The sequence below is a fragment of the Polypterus senegalus genome, chromosome 14 (genome assembly GCF_016835505.1).
Source record: "Polypterus senegalus isolate Bchr_013 chromosome 14, ASM1683550v1, whole genome shotgun sequence".
Taxonomy (NCBI): Eukaryota; Metazoa; Chordata; class Cladistia; order Polypteriformes; family Polypteridae; genus Polypterus; species Polypterus senegalus.
This window is the reverse complement of record NC_053167.1, coordinates 117196121-117210854: the sequence shown is the minus strand read 5'-3', so window position 1 is coordinate 117210854 and position 14734 is coordinate 117196121.

Here is a 14734-nt window from a genome sequence, read left to right as displayed (position 1 = left end):
AAGCTATCAACTTCCCAACAGTGTTCAGAAGCCATTAAGAAGGCTAACAGAATGTCAGGTTATATAGTGCCTTGATGTGTGGTGTACAAGTCCAAGGAGGTTCTGCTCAACCTGTATAACGCACTGGTGAGGCCTCATCTTGAGTATTGTGTGCAGTTTTGGTCTACAAAAAGATCATAGCAGCACTAGAAAAGGTCCAGAGAAGAGCGACTAGGCTGATTCCAGGGCTACAGGGATTGAATTATGAGAAAAGATTAAAAGAGCTGAGCCTTTACAGTTTAAGCAAAAGAAGATTTAAGAGGTGACATGATTGAAGTGCTTAAAATTATGAAGGGAATTAGTACAGTGGATCGAGAGTGTAATTTTAAAATGAGTTCATCAGAAAACGGGGACACAGTTGGAAACTTGTTAAGGGTAAATTTCGCACAAATATTAAGAAGTTTTTTTTTACACAAAGAACTATAGACACTTGGAATAAGCCAACAAGTAGTGTGGTAGACAGGAGAACTTTAGGGACTTTCAAAACTCGACTTGATGTTTTTTTGGAAGAAATAAATGGATAGGACTGGCGAGGTTTGTTGGGCTAAATGGCCTGTTCTCGTCTAAAGTGTTCTAATGTTCTAATGTTCAGACAGACAGAAGTAACCAGACTGAGATTCAAGTCCAGGACACAAGGGCAGTCAGACCACTGTAGCACAATAATTCCCCCACATAGTTCTAGAATTTGAACCTCTAAGTATTTGGCAATTGTTTCTTTATAAATGGAAACTACATACAGATTAAATATAAGGTAAATTTTATGACAATGCAATTGGAAAAACGGAATTTAGGAGATAAATGCATCTATTTTGATAAATGTATCTATTTTCCAAACCCACTTTTCCTAAGCAGGGTCATGGGGACGCTGAAGCCGATCCCAGTAAGCATCAGGTGCAAGACAGGAGGAATGGACAGGGCTCCAGCACAGGCATACATTAGGGGCCAATTCAGGATTACCATTCCACCATGCCTTTATATTGTGTGGGAGAAAACCCATGAGGTGTTTGGGAGAACATGTAAACTCCAAACTCCATATGTAGGGCTGTTCTTAGGTTTTTGGGGACCCTAGGCAAAGGCACCTGCCGGGGCCCTCCTGCTTTTATTCATATGAATGTATGATAATTATTTTATCCGTATGAATTCATAATATTTATTTTATCCGTATAAATGAGTCAAAATTAGTGATGTATAGCTTATCATTTTAGGATTCTATATTATATATATCAGATTTGAGAGGAAGATTTGAGAGGAAAACATCAAAGGAACCTACTGACTATACCTAATGTAGCATGTAAATCAAACCTTTAATGTAAAAACACCTTGTGTACTTTCATCTTGCGTCATGCTTGTTCACAGGTCAGTAATAATCAGCTTGACTTTGAAAAGCTGTGTTCAGCAGACACGACAGTAACAGGAATTCTGAAAGCGATATGTAATGCAACAGAGACGTTTGGGAAAGAATTTGGAAATTGTTCTCATATATGAATAGAAAACTTTAAAGAGCAGAAATAGTTTGTGGAACCAAATTTGCCAAATTGAGCATTTCTACACCTAAATCGTGAGCATCAACATCGGACCCACTAATTTCATCTGTTAAGATATTGCTGAGAACTTCGCAACGCTCTCTCAAATCAGTTTCGCTCATGCTTGTAATGCATCCGAAATTGTGTAGGAACCCAAGATTGTCATAACGGATTTTCATCTGGTCAAATTGTTCAGTCGTTGACATTAGGGGTTGATCTAGCAAGACATTGAAGAACTCAATGTGGAATTTTTCTTTAGGATGACATATCGGCTCATCACGAGCTTCATAATCAAATTGTCTCCACACTCTTCTTCTACGTGTGCTCTGTGCAGCTGGAAAGTGTATTTCATTCTCGTCTGTTTCTAGTTCTGTAGCTAACTCTTTAGCTGCATCTTGGGCCGATTCAAAACCTCTTTCTTTGTAGGATTTCAAGAAGTCAACTGTGTTCTGAATGCAACTCAAAGTGACGTCAAACTGCATATCTTTACTTTGCAACATTTTGCTCACAATATTAATTTATGCCAAGAGAACAGAACAGATTACTAACAACACCAAGAAAGGGTAACGTTTAATTTGGCTTGCCAAAGCGGCAGCCTCCGTTCTTGCCTTCAGATCATTTGCACTCTCAAAGACCTCTATCAATGTATCATAAATTGATCTTATCTGAAAGTGTACAGCTTTAACAAAATCGTGCTGCTTTATGGAATGGTTTTATCCTCTCAGCTTCCGCTATTTATAGTATAATCGATCTGTTGTACAGATGCCCTGGCAGGTGATGAGCATGATCTGCCCTCCCACTGGAGCCCCATCCACTACCTCAGGCCCCACCATCACCGTCAATTCTGTCTGTCGTCACTGTTTCCTCTCTGCTCGCCGTAACCATACTGACAATTCCGCGACTGGAGAAAATTTGTACATCTGAAATATAGACCTGTAAGATGCATTTGGTCACAATTAAAAAATTGTGCCCTTTGGCAGTGGGGGCCCTAGGCAGTTGCCTATTTTGCCTATGCCTTGCCATATGAGGAGCACCCAGGATGTGAACCCTACTCTCCTTGTTGTGGGACATTCAAAATGTTTCTGCACTTTTAGATTTTCGTTGGAAACAGAGAAGGCGGGAGTAGTAGTAATTGGGCATTAAGCTGGTAAGATGCTGGGAAAATCGCATCACAAACAAAAGTGACTATGTAGAAAGGTGATGTAATTTGTCTTTTGTCATTTTTAATAAATAAAGTTAAAAAAAAGTTCGGAAACATTTTGAACATTCCTCATATTTTACATTATCATCAAGATCATCATTTTTCTTTTACATCATACGTACTTGGTATAAGCCACACAGAATTAGCTTGTGTGTGCATGTGTGAATAAATATGGGTGGGCAGTTAGGGGAGTGATTTTGGGCAGCTGCACCAAGTCTTTTGCTACAAAGTCTTTCAAGTCTGAAGTGCTTGCTTTACTGTGTAACAAAAGTACCAGAAGCATTTAACAAAAGCTATAGAAATCTTGCTTTGGGAAGCAGAATACTCATACAGGTAGATTCAGTTTGAGTCAGGATTTCAAAGCCTTATAAATTAGTCACTGAACTTCCTCTTACTGTGAAATGAATATTTTTGAGTACTACTGCCTCTGTGATACCATTGACATCCCCGTAGGTTTTCTGGCTATCCAATTTACTGCTCAGCCTGTTCAATAATGCCAGCTTCTAAACTGCAACATGTGGATACATAGTCAGGTCTTAAAAGCTGCTTATTTCTTAAAGAGATTGGACAGCTTATTTTGGTGAACATGGGTGTGTGATGCCTTGTGACAGCAGCCAAAGGCAACCTTGTTGGGGCATCTTGTAGTTCATGGATTGAGGATGAACCAGTAGCAAGTGAAGCAACAACAACATCTTTAAAGTGCATATTTATTATAATCACAGATAGTGAGTGCAGGAATAAATAAAATATTTTTTAAAATCCATAAATAAATAGTATCCATTAAAAACAGACAAACATAATGAAACAGTGATGTCCCACAAAGGATTCTTCATTAAAAGTCAGTGCAATAAAAATAAGGAAATACATGGTCCACCTTAGGAAGCAGCAACTAGCACACAGTACAGGGACTCTGATAACTTACACACAACAATGTCTTAATGTTTTTGGAGCTCGGCTTACCTGTGTGACATTTTGCTGTCAATTGCCCTTTCAGCACAACCTTTCTTCAGGGTAACAGGCTGGGTGCTAAAGTACGGTCTGTATCTATGATCACATGTGTATGTATGGATACTTTGATAACACTTGCGATTTGTATATGCATGTTCTATCACACTTAGACTAATAATCATGCAGTGTGTGCCATCAATCACACCAACAACTCCAGGAAAGCCAGCAGTTTGTATGAATCCACTTTACTTCAATGTTACCTCATGTGCAACAGTAAGGAAATGCATAAATCAGTGTATCACCTCACAAGTTTTAAGGGTGTTCAAAATTTGGTGCAAAATATGAGAAATGGTTACTTGTGACATGCACAAATCATCACTAATTCAAAGCTACATTTTCCCTGTGGCCCAAACAAGTGATTTTACCAACACTTTCATTTCACTTGCGGTATAGTGAAACTTGTAAAACGTAAAACAGAGCAGTTCTTACCAGTGAAACGTACACTCCTATAAACTCTGGATTTATAATGCCTCTGAGACTTTCTTATGCGTTTCACTTTGTTTATATGCTTACTGTTTGATGGCTGCCTCTTGTCTTTTAAGCAACCAGTTCAAACTCATCTTTTAAAGGCATTGTACAGACAATTATCATAAAATGTTAGATGTTACTAATATACAGCAACAGAGAGAGACAGAGAAAAATCAAATAACATTAACAATGCAAGTTTCAGAAAACCAATGCCTTTGGTCAGTCCTCAATTCAAATATTTTTTTTTTATTCCTGAGGATAATGCTTAATCCCTATTACAATAAATTGCTGTTTGGATTTAACTTGTCAAGCTTCCTTCCGTTGCCTCATCGCGATCTCCATTCCAACCCAAATGTGTTTTACAGGGTGGTGTGTCACTGCAGTCAACTAATGTGTTGTTTCCTGTGGAGATGCCAGACCTGAGGCACTGTGTACGCTCCCACTGTGTACGCTCCCACCTGGCACTACTTAAGCAAATGCCTCTGAAGTGACTTTTATTTTTTGAAGAAACAGATTGCTTCTCAGTTTCTATTTTTGTCACTTCTTGGTCATCCTGTCCTACTGTGACTTCTTAAGGGGCTCCTTAATATGATATATTATTATAATATAATATATCATATATTGTAGTGAAGATCGGCAGTAGTCTGATTGAACTTTCAATCACCCAGATACACTAATGTTGTATTGGCGAATGAGGTAGGGGGAATCCCTTGAAAGTCAGAGAGGAAGGTGCTGGTACGTATCCATTAATACTGGTCCAAAACCCCCAAACCATGTACTACCGTTATTGGAATAAACATACAAGTACAATGCAATATAATACAGTTTATTTTTGTACAGCCCAAAATCACACAAGAAGTGCCTCAATGGGCTTTAAAAGGTAAAGCCTTGACTCTCTAAGAAGACAAGGAAAAACTCCCAAAAAAACCTTGTAGGGAAAAAAAATGGAAGAAACTTTGGGAAAGGCAGTTCAAAAAGAGAGCCCTTTCCAGGTAGGTTGGGTGTGCAGTGGGTGTCAAAAAGAAGGGGGACAACACAATACAATACACAGAACGGAACAAATCCTCAATACAGTATAAAAATAAAAATTTTACAAGTACGGAGCAGAATTTAACATTAGATGATATCACATACTATGATTTGGATTTGTTTAGAGTCCTGGAGACTTCAGCCATCAAGCTGCCTCTCCCATTTGGCCATTCCACAGCTGAAACAGCACAGGGACATGGCAATCCAATGAAAGGACCCTTCTACCCCACGATTTCTGTGATCCTTCATCAGGGATGACTTTACCTTAGGCAGGCAAAACAACTTAGCAGGTGGGCCGTGGCACCAAGTGCCACATTTGAGTATGGAGAAGAGAAACAGAATAGGTGAGGGTTAGTAACAAATTATAACTATCATGTTACTTATGTTTTAGTGCTAATGACTAACAACAGAGATGCAGTCTGTACAGTTAATCAGCAGCTCTAGTCAGGGTGTGCTAAACTGAAGTAGTGAGTCTTCAGCTGGGATTTAAAAACTGAGACCAAAGGGGCATCTCTTATTGTAGCAGGCAGACCATTCCACAGTTTAGGGACCCTGTAACTAAAAGCTCAACCTTCCACTGTTAATTTATTAATCCTTGGAATCATAAGCAGACCGGCATCTTGAGATCTTAATGTGCGCTCTGGTTTGTAAGTCATGATAAGTTCAGACAAGTATGCCTTACCTTGGTCATTTAATGCTTTATATGTTAAAAGGAGGATTTTGAAATCTGCCCTAAACTTAACCAGGAGCCAGTGTAAGGATTTAAGAACTGGAGTTATGTGTTCGTATTTTCTTTTTCTTGTACTAATTCTTGCAGCAGCATTTAGGATTAAGTGGAGGCTGTATAAAGAACAGTTTCAACACAGCATTGCAGTAGTCAATCCTACTATCCTGTTAGAAATAAATGCATGAATTAGTAGTAGCACAATGTCTTAGTGTAAAGTTAAATTTATATAATGCACCATTTTTGTATCACCACATTGAACGTCATCCAGATCTAGGACTTACAATCACATCCTCACAATATGAAGCCCTAGAGCAGGGAAAAAAAGCGAAAACACATGCCTCACTTGGAATAGTTTTCTAATATGCTGTTCTTTGTTTAAAAAAATGGGGATGTCAATTTGTACATATAAACAAGGAACTTTTTGAGGTAAATAGGGTAAAATATGAATCACTCAGGGCTCAATTCTTGGTCCATTCCTCTGATGCGGAGGTTCGCAGGACACAACAGACAATCATACACAGCCTGAATCAGAAAGCAGATGTGATAGTAGTCTGCTTACAGGATGTTGTTCCATGTTACCTTTCTCTGCTCTACTCATTCCCACCTTGTCCAAGCTGCCTAATGTTTCAGACCAACCATCCTACTTTCTCTTTCTTCCTTCACTCCTGCTCAAATTTTTTACTGGACAAGATGGTGTCTCTCTTTGCATAGGCCGTTTAAACTTTGGTCTTGCAGAAGCAGCCAAGACCAGCTTGGCCTGTGGCCACATTCCACACCAGCTCCCTCTGCCCCAGCTGAGATTGTGCAACCAGTAATGCCTCAGCTGTCTTCCACTGAAGCATAACAGATTGTTGATCACTTATAAAGCTTTGCATGGTTTTGAACCTCAATATTTGAGTAATCTTCTAATTCCTTATAAGCCCTCCTGTTTGCTTCTATCTCAAGGAGCAGGATATCTTGTAGTTCCTAGGATAAGGAATGTCACAGATGGGAATTAAGCAATCGCTTATGAAGTGCTCTGTGTGTGGAGTAGTCTTTCCATAGAGGTACGAGATTCAGATGCTCTTTCAGTTTTAAAATCAAGGCTAAAAGCATGTTTATTTAGTCAGATCTTTATCTCGGGGTCTAAGCCCCAGAAATCTGTAAAGCTGCTTTGTGACAATACTAATTGTAAAATGCGCAATATAAAAGGAATTTGCTTTTATTTGATCTCACTGCCAAGTTCTCACATTGACCATGTTACAACAGTCACATTGGCAAAAAATAAAAATGCACTTTTGTTCATTTTAATGTAGCTTCTTTATGTCTGGTACTGTAAGATATTCATCATTGTTTTATCTTCTTTAATGTGTTAAAATATTGTATTTGACTAGAGATGAAAGCTAGAGATGTTTATGAGTGCACACAAATAAAAAATACAAAGATAGGCTGGTGGGTGTTTCATGACAAATTCAAAGATGTATGATGTGCAGTGCCAAGCACCTGTTGTTTACTACTTTTAATATGTTTTTGACCAAGATAAATCTCCAATAAGCATTGCCTCATAATATGTGCCAAGTGCTATTTTTTGAATTTTATTTTTTACAATATTCATGAAAATGTGTCAAGGAAGGAATAACAATATAATGGCAGTCAGACAGCTTCCCTGTATGCTAATTAGTAGCCCATCAATGGGTGCTGGTGGGGATTCAATGTTTTGTCTCTGAAAGCAGCCAACACATCTTTCCGTGGGTGTGATGCACTCACTGTAATAAATGGATTTGTGAAACTGGAAAGTTTAGGAAGCAGAATCAACCGATATCTGTGTGGAATTTACATCTGAGGTATTTATGAAATTAACTATGATAGATAGCTCTGCTGATTCCCACCTTGTCCGAACTGCTTGATGTTTCAGACCAACCATCCTACTTTCTCTTTCTTCCTTCATGCCTGCTCGAATTTCCACCTGGACAAGATGGTCTCTTTCTTTGCCATAGGCTGTGTAAACATGGGTCTTGCAGAAGTAGCCAAGATCAGCTTGGCCTGTGGCCACATTTCCCACCAGCTCCCTCTGCCTCAGCTGAGATTCTGCAACCTATAATGCCTCAGCTGTCTTCCACTATTAAACACCAATTTGAAATACATCCGGGCGAGTAACCCTGGCTGAAGCATAACATATTGTCGATCGCTTAGCATTGTTTTGAACCTCAATATTTGAGTAATCTTCTAATTCCTTTTAAGCCCTACTGTTTGCTTCTGTCTCAAGGAGCAGGATATCCTGTAGTCCTTAGGATAAGGAATGTCACAGCTGTGTGTGGAGTAGTCTTTTTATAGAGGTATGAGATTCAGTTGCTCTTATAGATAGATAGATAGATAGATAGATAAAAAGTATGTAGAAATGTTCCATTTTCCCCATTTGACCTAAACCTTCTCTGGAAATACATTAAAACATTTTAACAATCTAGATGAGAACCAGCCATTAAGCCCAACAAAGCTCACCAATCCTATCCACTATAAATAAAATAACAGCAAATCTAGCTTTGAAAGGTCCTAAAGTCCTACTGTCTACCACATTACCTGGCAGATTGTTCCAGGTGCCTACAGATCTCTGTGTGAAGAAAAACTTCCTAATGTTCAAGCAAAATATACCCTCAACAAGTTTCCAACTGTGTCCCCATGTTCTTGATGAAGTAACAGTCTCGATTCACTGGACTAATTCATTTCATAATTTTAAACACTTTAATCATGTCACATCTTAATGTCCTTTGTCTTAAACTGAAAAGGCTCATTTCTTTTAATTTTTTGTCCTAATTCATCCCCTGATGTCCTGGAATCAGCCTAGTCGCTCTTCTCTGGACCTTTTCTAGCACTGCTATGTCCATTTTGTAGCCTGGAGATCAAAGCTACACACAGTACTCAAGATGAGGCCTAGTCAGTGCATTATAATGCTTCAGCCTAACCTCTATCATGCACGTTTGACTAGGAAGGAACTGAGTGGACCAATTGGAGGTAATCACCCATCAGAACAGGGGTTATTGGGATGCTCAAAACCTACCTCTGTTATCTCTGCATGCCAAATACAGGAAAACCTGCCTGATTTAACATCACTTCCGGTTCCGGCGCACAGACTGATGCCAATTCCGGTTCCGGCGCACAGACTGATGCCACTTCCGGCTCTGGCGCCCAGACTGATGCCAATTCTGGTTCTGGCGCTCAGACTGACGTCACTTCCGGTTCCAGCCAGATGACATCACTTCTGGTTCATGGCTTATAAAACCACCATCTTTCCACTTTTCATCAGTTCAGTTCAGGATTCAAAACCATGCATATGAGTGCTCTTAAAGACCTTTTGCAGCCAGGGACAATATATGGGTGGCTGCCCCAAACCTTTTCATATGTGTCAAGGCTGTTCATTTCACACATTTCACACCTTATTAGACCTACACAACAACATTCTGCTAGCCCTTTTAATGGCCTCTAAACTGTGCATGGAAGTTTAAAGTGTCAAATCCACTACAACTCCTAAAATCTTCTCATAAGGTGTACTTTCAACTTTCAGATCTCCCATTGTGTATTACTTTGTTGGGCCCTTGAGCCCTTAACTTGCAATTGCTCTGTCCTAGGTATGATGTTAATCTGCATCCAACCCTGCATGTAGGCCCTCCAACCTGCAGGGAAAAACCTGAGGGTTGGTGGCAGAACTGGCACTCCAGCCACCATAAAAAAACTTTACACTTTTCAACTACAGTCATGGTCAGTCTCGACTACAAGCAGCACACCTGCAGTTGCTGGTGTTTTGCAACATGGTGTTTCTGAGGATAAGGATCTGGTGCCCTTGTGCAAGGCCCTTAACCTGCAATTGCTCCATCCTGGGTACGACATTAACCCTCATCCAGCCCTACCAGCAGGTCCTCCAACTTACAGGGAAAACTTGGGGTTGGTGGCAGGATTACTGTCCCAGTGTGGTGCTGAGGTGTCACCCTCTACACTCGGGTCCCAATCGAGGTGGTTCACTGTGTGGTAGGTGCGGCAACACGCTATCAGTACATCTTCCCAACCTCTCTCATTAGCGGCTTGATAAAAACACCATGAAGACATGAAGAGAAAGTGCAAAGACTGGGCTTGGGTTTCAAACCTGATGGATTTGTGAGGCAGCAGCACTAAGCACTATTCTAACATGCCACCCCAGATTGAAGAAGCATCGTCTTTTTTAATACCCCTTTTAACCCTGGCATGGCCAGTTCAGCCCCTGTACCCAGTATATTCAGTTATTCTTTTTTTTTAATTCACTGAGGTACACCTCTGCCATATTTCAGGTGACCCAAACAACCCACAAGTTTCTTATTCCTTTTCTGTGCTCCTTTATTAACTTCAGGAAGCCAAACATCATATTAGTTTTTATCGCTTAAAGCACAGGTTTTTGTCTGTTAAGAAATTATTTTTATAAGGCTTTGTTGATTAATCAATTTCATTAAAAGCCCTGTCACATTAAAAAATGCTGAAAAGAAAGACAGAATAAAGTGATTTGTCAACGCTTTGGAAAAAGAAACTGTTGTCTTGTGATACCATTTAAATATTAAAGTGAAGTATCCCATGCTGCTGTCTGCATTGTTTCATATTAATGAATTAAAATGTGCACTGTTACAGTCCAAAGACATTTTGCTGATTTCACTCATGGCTCCTGGTATACTGTAAGTGGCAGAGTACTGTAATTGTGTTATCCTTGTCAAGCATCTTGTTATGGTGCCTACAATTAGTGGTGCTAGATAAAATAAAGATTGATTGATTGATTGATTGATTGATTGATTGATTGATTGACTGATTGATTGGGGCGACTTATTTTTTTCGAGTGATCACTTATCCTTAATGCTTTATGTGTGTCACCTCTTACTTCTGCAATTATCAGAGTTCTCCTTCAGTATATAGCTCAAGGAAATGATGGCAGGAGAGAAACAACAAAATAGCCTGTGTTTACTGTGAACACAAAGTCATTCAAGTGCCATTATTGGAATGAAGTAGCATTTTGGAATGTATCCAAACTTATTTGTGAACACTTGTAAGCTGCATGGCCATCATTCAGAACACTGAGTCCATGTTAATCAATATCAGACCTAAGTTGCCTTGTTCGTGGCAGCTTTTAATCTATTTTAGCATCTCTCCCTGGAATAATACCAGGATTCTAATTAAATGCCATTTTAATTTAAACAGGGTTCAAATTAGACGAGGTGACTGTAGAAAATAAAAGAAGAATACAGCAAATAGCTGTTTTCTTTTCAGCAGTCTGCAGATAGATCTCTCTGTTTATCTATTATATAATGCTATTTTATCTATCTATCTATCTATCTATCTATCTATCTATCTATCTATCTATCTATCCTAGTTATGTATTAGACTGCATATAGACAGAAAGATGGACAGATAAACAATAATATAAACTGAGCAGAAAGCATTAGTAAACTATGAAATATTTAACATAATCATGTTTTTCTCATGGACCATTTGGAGGAAAATGAAAATCTCTGCAAAAAAAAATTCTTATAGTTCAGATAAAGTTAGTCTGACTTATCAGGAGTCGGCAGTGTGACTCACAGGGCCTGAGGCGCTATAGCCTTTCTATATGGGAGTATTAAGCAAGCAGAAGTAAAGATGGAATTACTGTCCTGATTTAGCAACCCCTCTAGCTAAGCCTAACACAGACTGCTTCACATTTACTATTGTTTAAATATCCATCACTCTATCAATTAATCAACACCAAAAGACCCTTTACAAAGAAGTAAGAATGTGACAAGAGAAGCAAAACATCCCAAACAAATGCATGCTTTCTTCAACAACCATATTTCAATGATTTTGACCTATTTATTCTGTGATTTATGAAAGAAAAAGACAAAAGTATGCTAAAACCCTAGGTGTCTCTTTGACCTACGTTTTCCAGGTCCGGCACTCTTGTTCTCCATAAAAGTGGTCTCTTCACTACTATTTACATTTACTTTTACATTTATTTGCTGAGCAGACACTTTTTTCCAAAGCTGCTCAAAAAAGAGGTCAACATAATTGAGTGAACATGAGTCTGGGGACTGTTTTGGAACAGGTTTTATGGGACAAGGTTACAAAATTAATCATCACAAGTGAAAACTTCACAACAAAATACAAGTTTGTTACAGTTCCTATGTTAGAAAAACCTAATAGCTATGTTAAATAGAAATTTATCAAACAAGAGATTCTTCAAACACTTCTAAAACACATTGAGGGAATAAGCAATTCAGTTGGAGGTGGGCAGCTCATTCCACCAGCTAGAAGCTACACATGAAACAAGTCTGGACTAAGATTTGATACCACACAGAGGTGGCATCACCCAACACCATTCATTAACAGACTTGAATTGGCGAGAAAGAGCATAGACCCTCAAATGCGTCTTCATATACACTGTGTGCACAATTATTAGGCAAGTGAGTATTTTGACCATATCATCATTTTTATGCGTATATTCCAACTCCAAGCTGTATTAACTTGAATGCTTATTGGATTTAAGCACGTCAGGTGATGTGTATTTGTGTAATGAGGGAGGGTGTGGCCTAAGGAGATCAACACCCTATATCAAGGTGTGCAGAATTATTAGGCAGCTAGTTTTCCTCAGGCAAAATGGGCCAAAAAGAGATTTAACTGACTCTGAAAAGTCAAAATTGTAAAAGTCTTTCAGAGGGATGCAGCACTTTTGGAATTGCTAAGATATTGGTGTGTGATCACAGAACCATCAAACATTTTGTTGCAAATAGTCAACAGGGTCGCAAGAAACGTGTTGAGAACAAAAGACGCAAATTAGCTGCCAAAGATTTGAGAAGAATCAAACGTGAAGCTACCAGGAACCCATTATCCTCCAGTACTTTCATATTCCAGAGCTGCAACCTACCTGGAGTGCCCAGAAGTACAAGGTGTTCAGTGCTCAAAGACATGGCCAAGGTAAGGAGGGCTGAAACCCAACCACCACTGAACAAGAAACATAAGTTGAAACGTCAAAACTGGGCCAAGAAGTATCTGAAGACAGATTTTTTTCAAAGGTTTTATGGACCGATGAGATGAGAGTGACTCTTGATGGACCAGATGGATGGACCTGTGGATCAGTAATGGGCACAGAGCTCCACTCCAACGTGGAGGTGGGGTACTGGTATGAGCTGGTATTTTTAAAGATGAGCTAGTTGGACCTTTTGCATTGAAGATGAACTCAAAATCAACTCCCAAACCTACTGCCAGTTTTTCGAAGACACTTTCTTCAAACAGTGATACAGGAAGAAGACCATGATTTTTATGCAGGCCAATGCTCCATCACTTGCATCGAAGTTCTCCACTGCGTGGCCAGCCAGTAAAGGCCTTAAAGATGAAGGAATAATGACATGGCCCCCGTTCCTCATCTGCCCTAAACTCTATCGAGAACTTGTGGGCACTTCTTAAACGCTAGATTTACGGGGGAGAAAAACAATACACCTCTCTGAAGAGTGTCTGGGAGGCTGTAGTCACTGCTCCACAAAAAGCTGATCGTCAACAGATCAAGAAACTGACAGACTCCATGAATGGAAAGGCTTATGACTGTTATTGGAAAGAAGGGTGGCTATATTGGTCATTGATTGATTGATTTATTTTTTTTGAAATGTCAGAGATGTTTATTTGTAAATTTTGAGGTGTTTGTTTATTATTCTCACTATAACAGATGAAAATAAACAAGTGAGATGGGAAAATTTTCATTTTTCCTTTAGTTGCATAATAAATCTGCACACTAATAGTTGCCTAATAATTGTGCGCACATATGTATTACCCTGATGATGTTCACACTCACATTTCCGTTGTGAAACATTCAGGTTTCAGGTTTATTAACATTTTGGATTGACTGATAGCACTGTGTTTGTTCCATATTAAAATTAATCCTCAAAAATACAACTTGCCTAATAATTGTGCACACAGTGTATATTGGCTCACTGACTACTCTGTAGGCAAGTATCAAATGCAATTTGAACTTAATACATACTGTGTCTCAAGAATTAAAGAAATCATGAAGGTTTGGGGCAGCCACCTGTATATTGTTCCAAGACTGCAAAATTTGGTTAAATTGAACAGAGATATTCACAGATCCAAGTCCAAAACAGAACTGAAAGCATGGTATCAAAGATTGTGTCTTTATTAGCCAGTATAGGAAATGACATTATCGGAACCGGAACCAGAAGTGACGTCATCAGAGGCACTGGAACTGGAAGTGATGTCATCATAGACACTGGAAGTGGAACTAACATCATCAGAGGTGCGGGAACCGGAACTGACATAATCAGAAGTGCCGGATCCAGAAGTGATGTCATCATAGCCGCTGGAAGCAGAAGTGACATCATCAGATGTGCCGGAACTGGGTGGGATTTCCCGAGAATGGTCTGCAAGGAACTGAGAGTGGCAGTCAGTGCACCCCACTGCCCTCTTGTCTGGCATAGAATTACTATTACTCAATCCCTTTAGCTGTCTCCTACTCGTACTTGTGTGACAACTGTTACAAGGAGCCAATGTAGCAATCTGAAAAGAGGAGTGACATGTGCCCGTCTTGACTAGTTGAACACCAAACATGCTACTGCATTTTAAATCATCTAAAGCATGTTGGTGACAAATGCCAATACTTCTGCAGGCAGAAAGTTGCAGTACTCCAGATGTGGCAGTACCAAAGCGTATGGCAGGAGTTGTCTGATATTAGATAACCATTGGAATGAATGACAGGGCCTAATGAAGTGG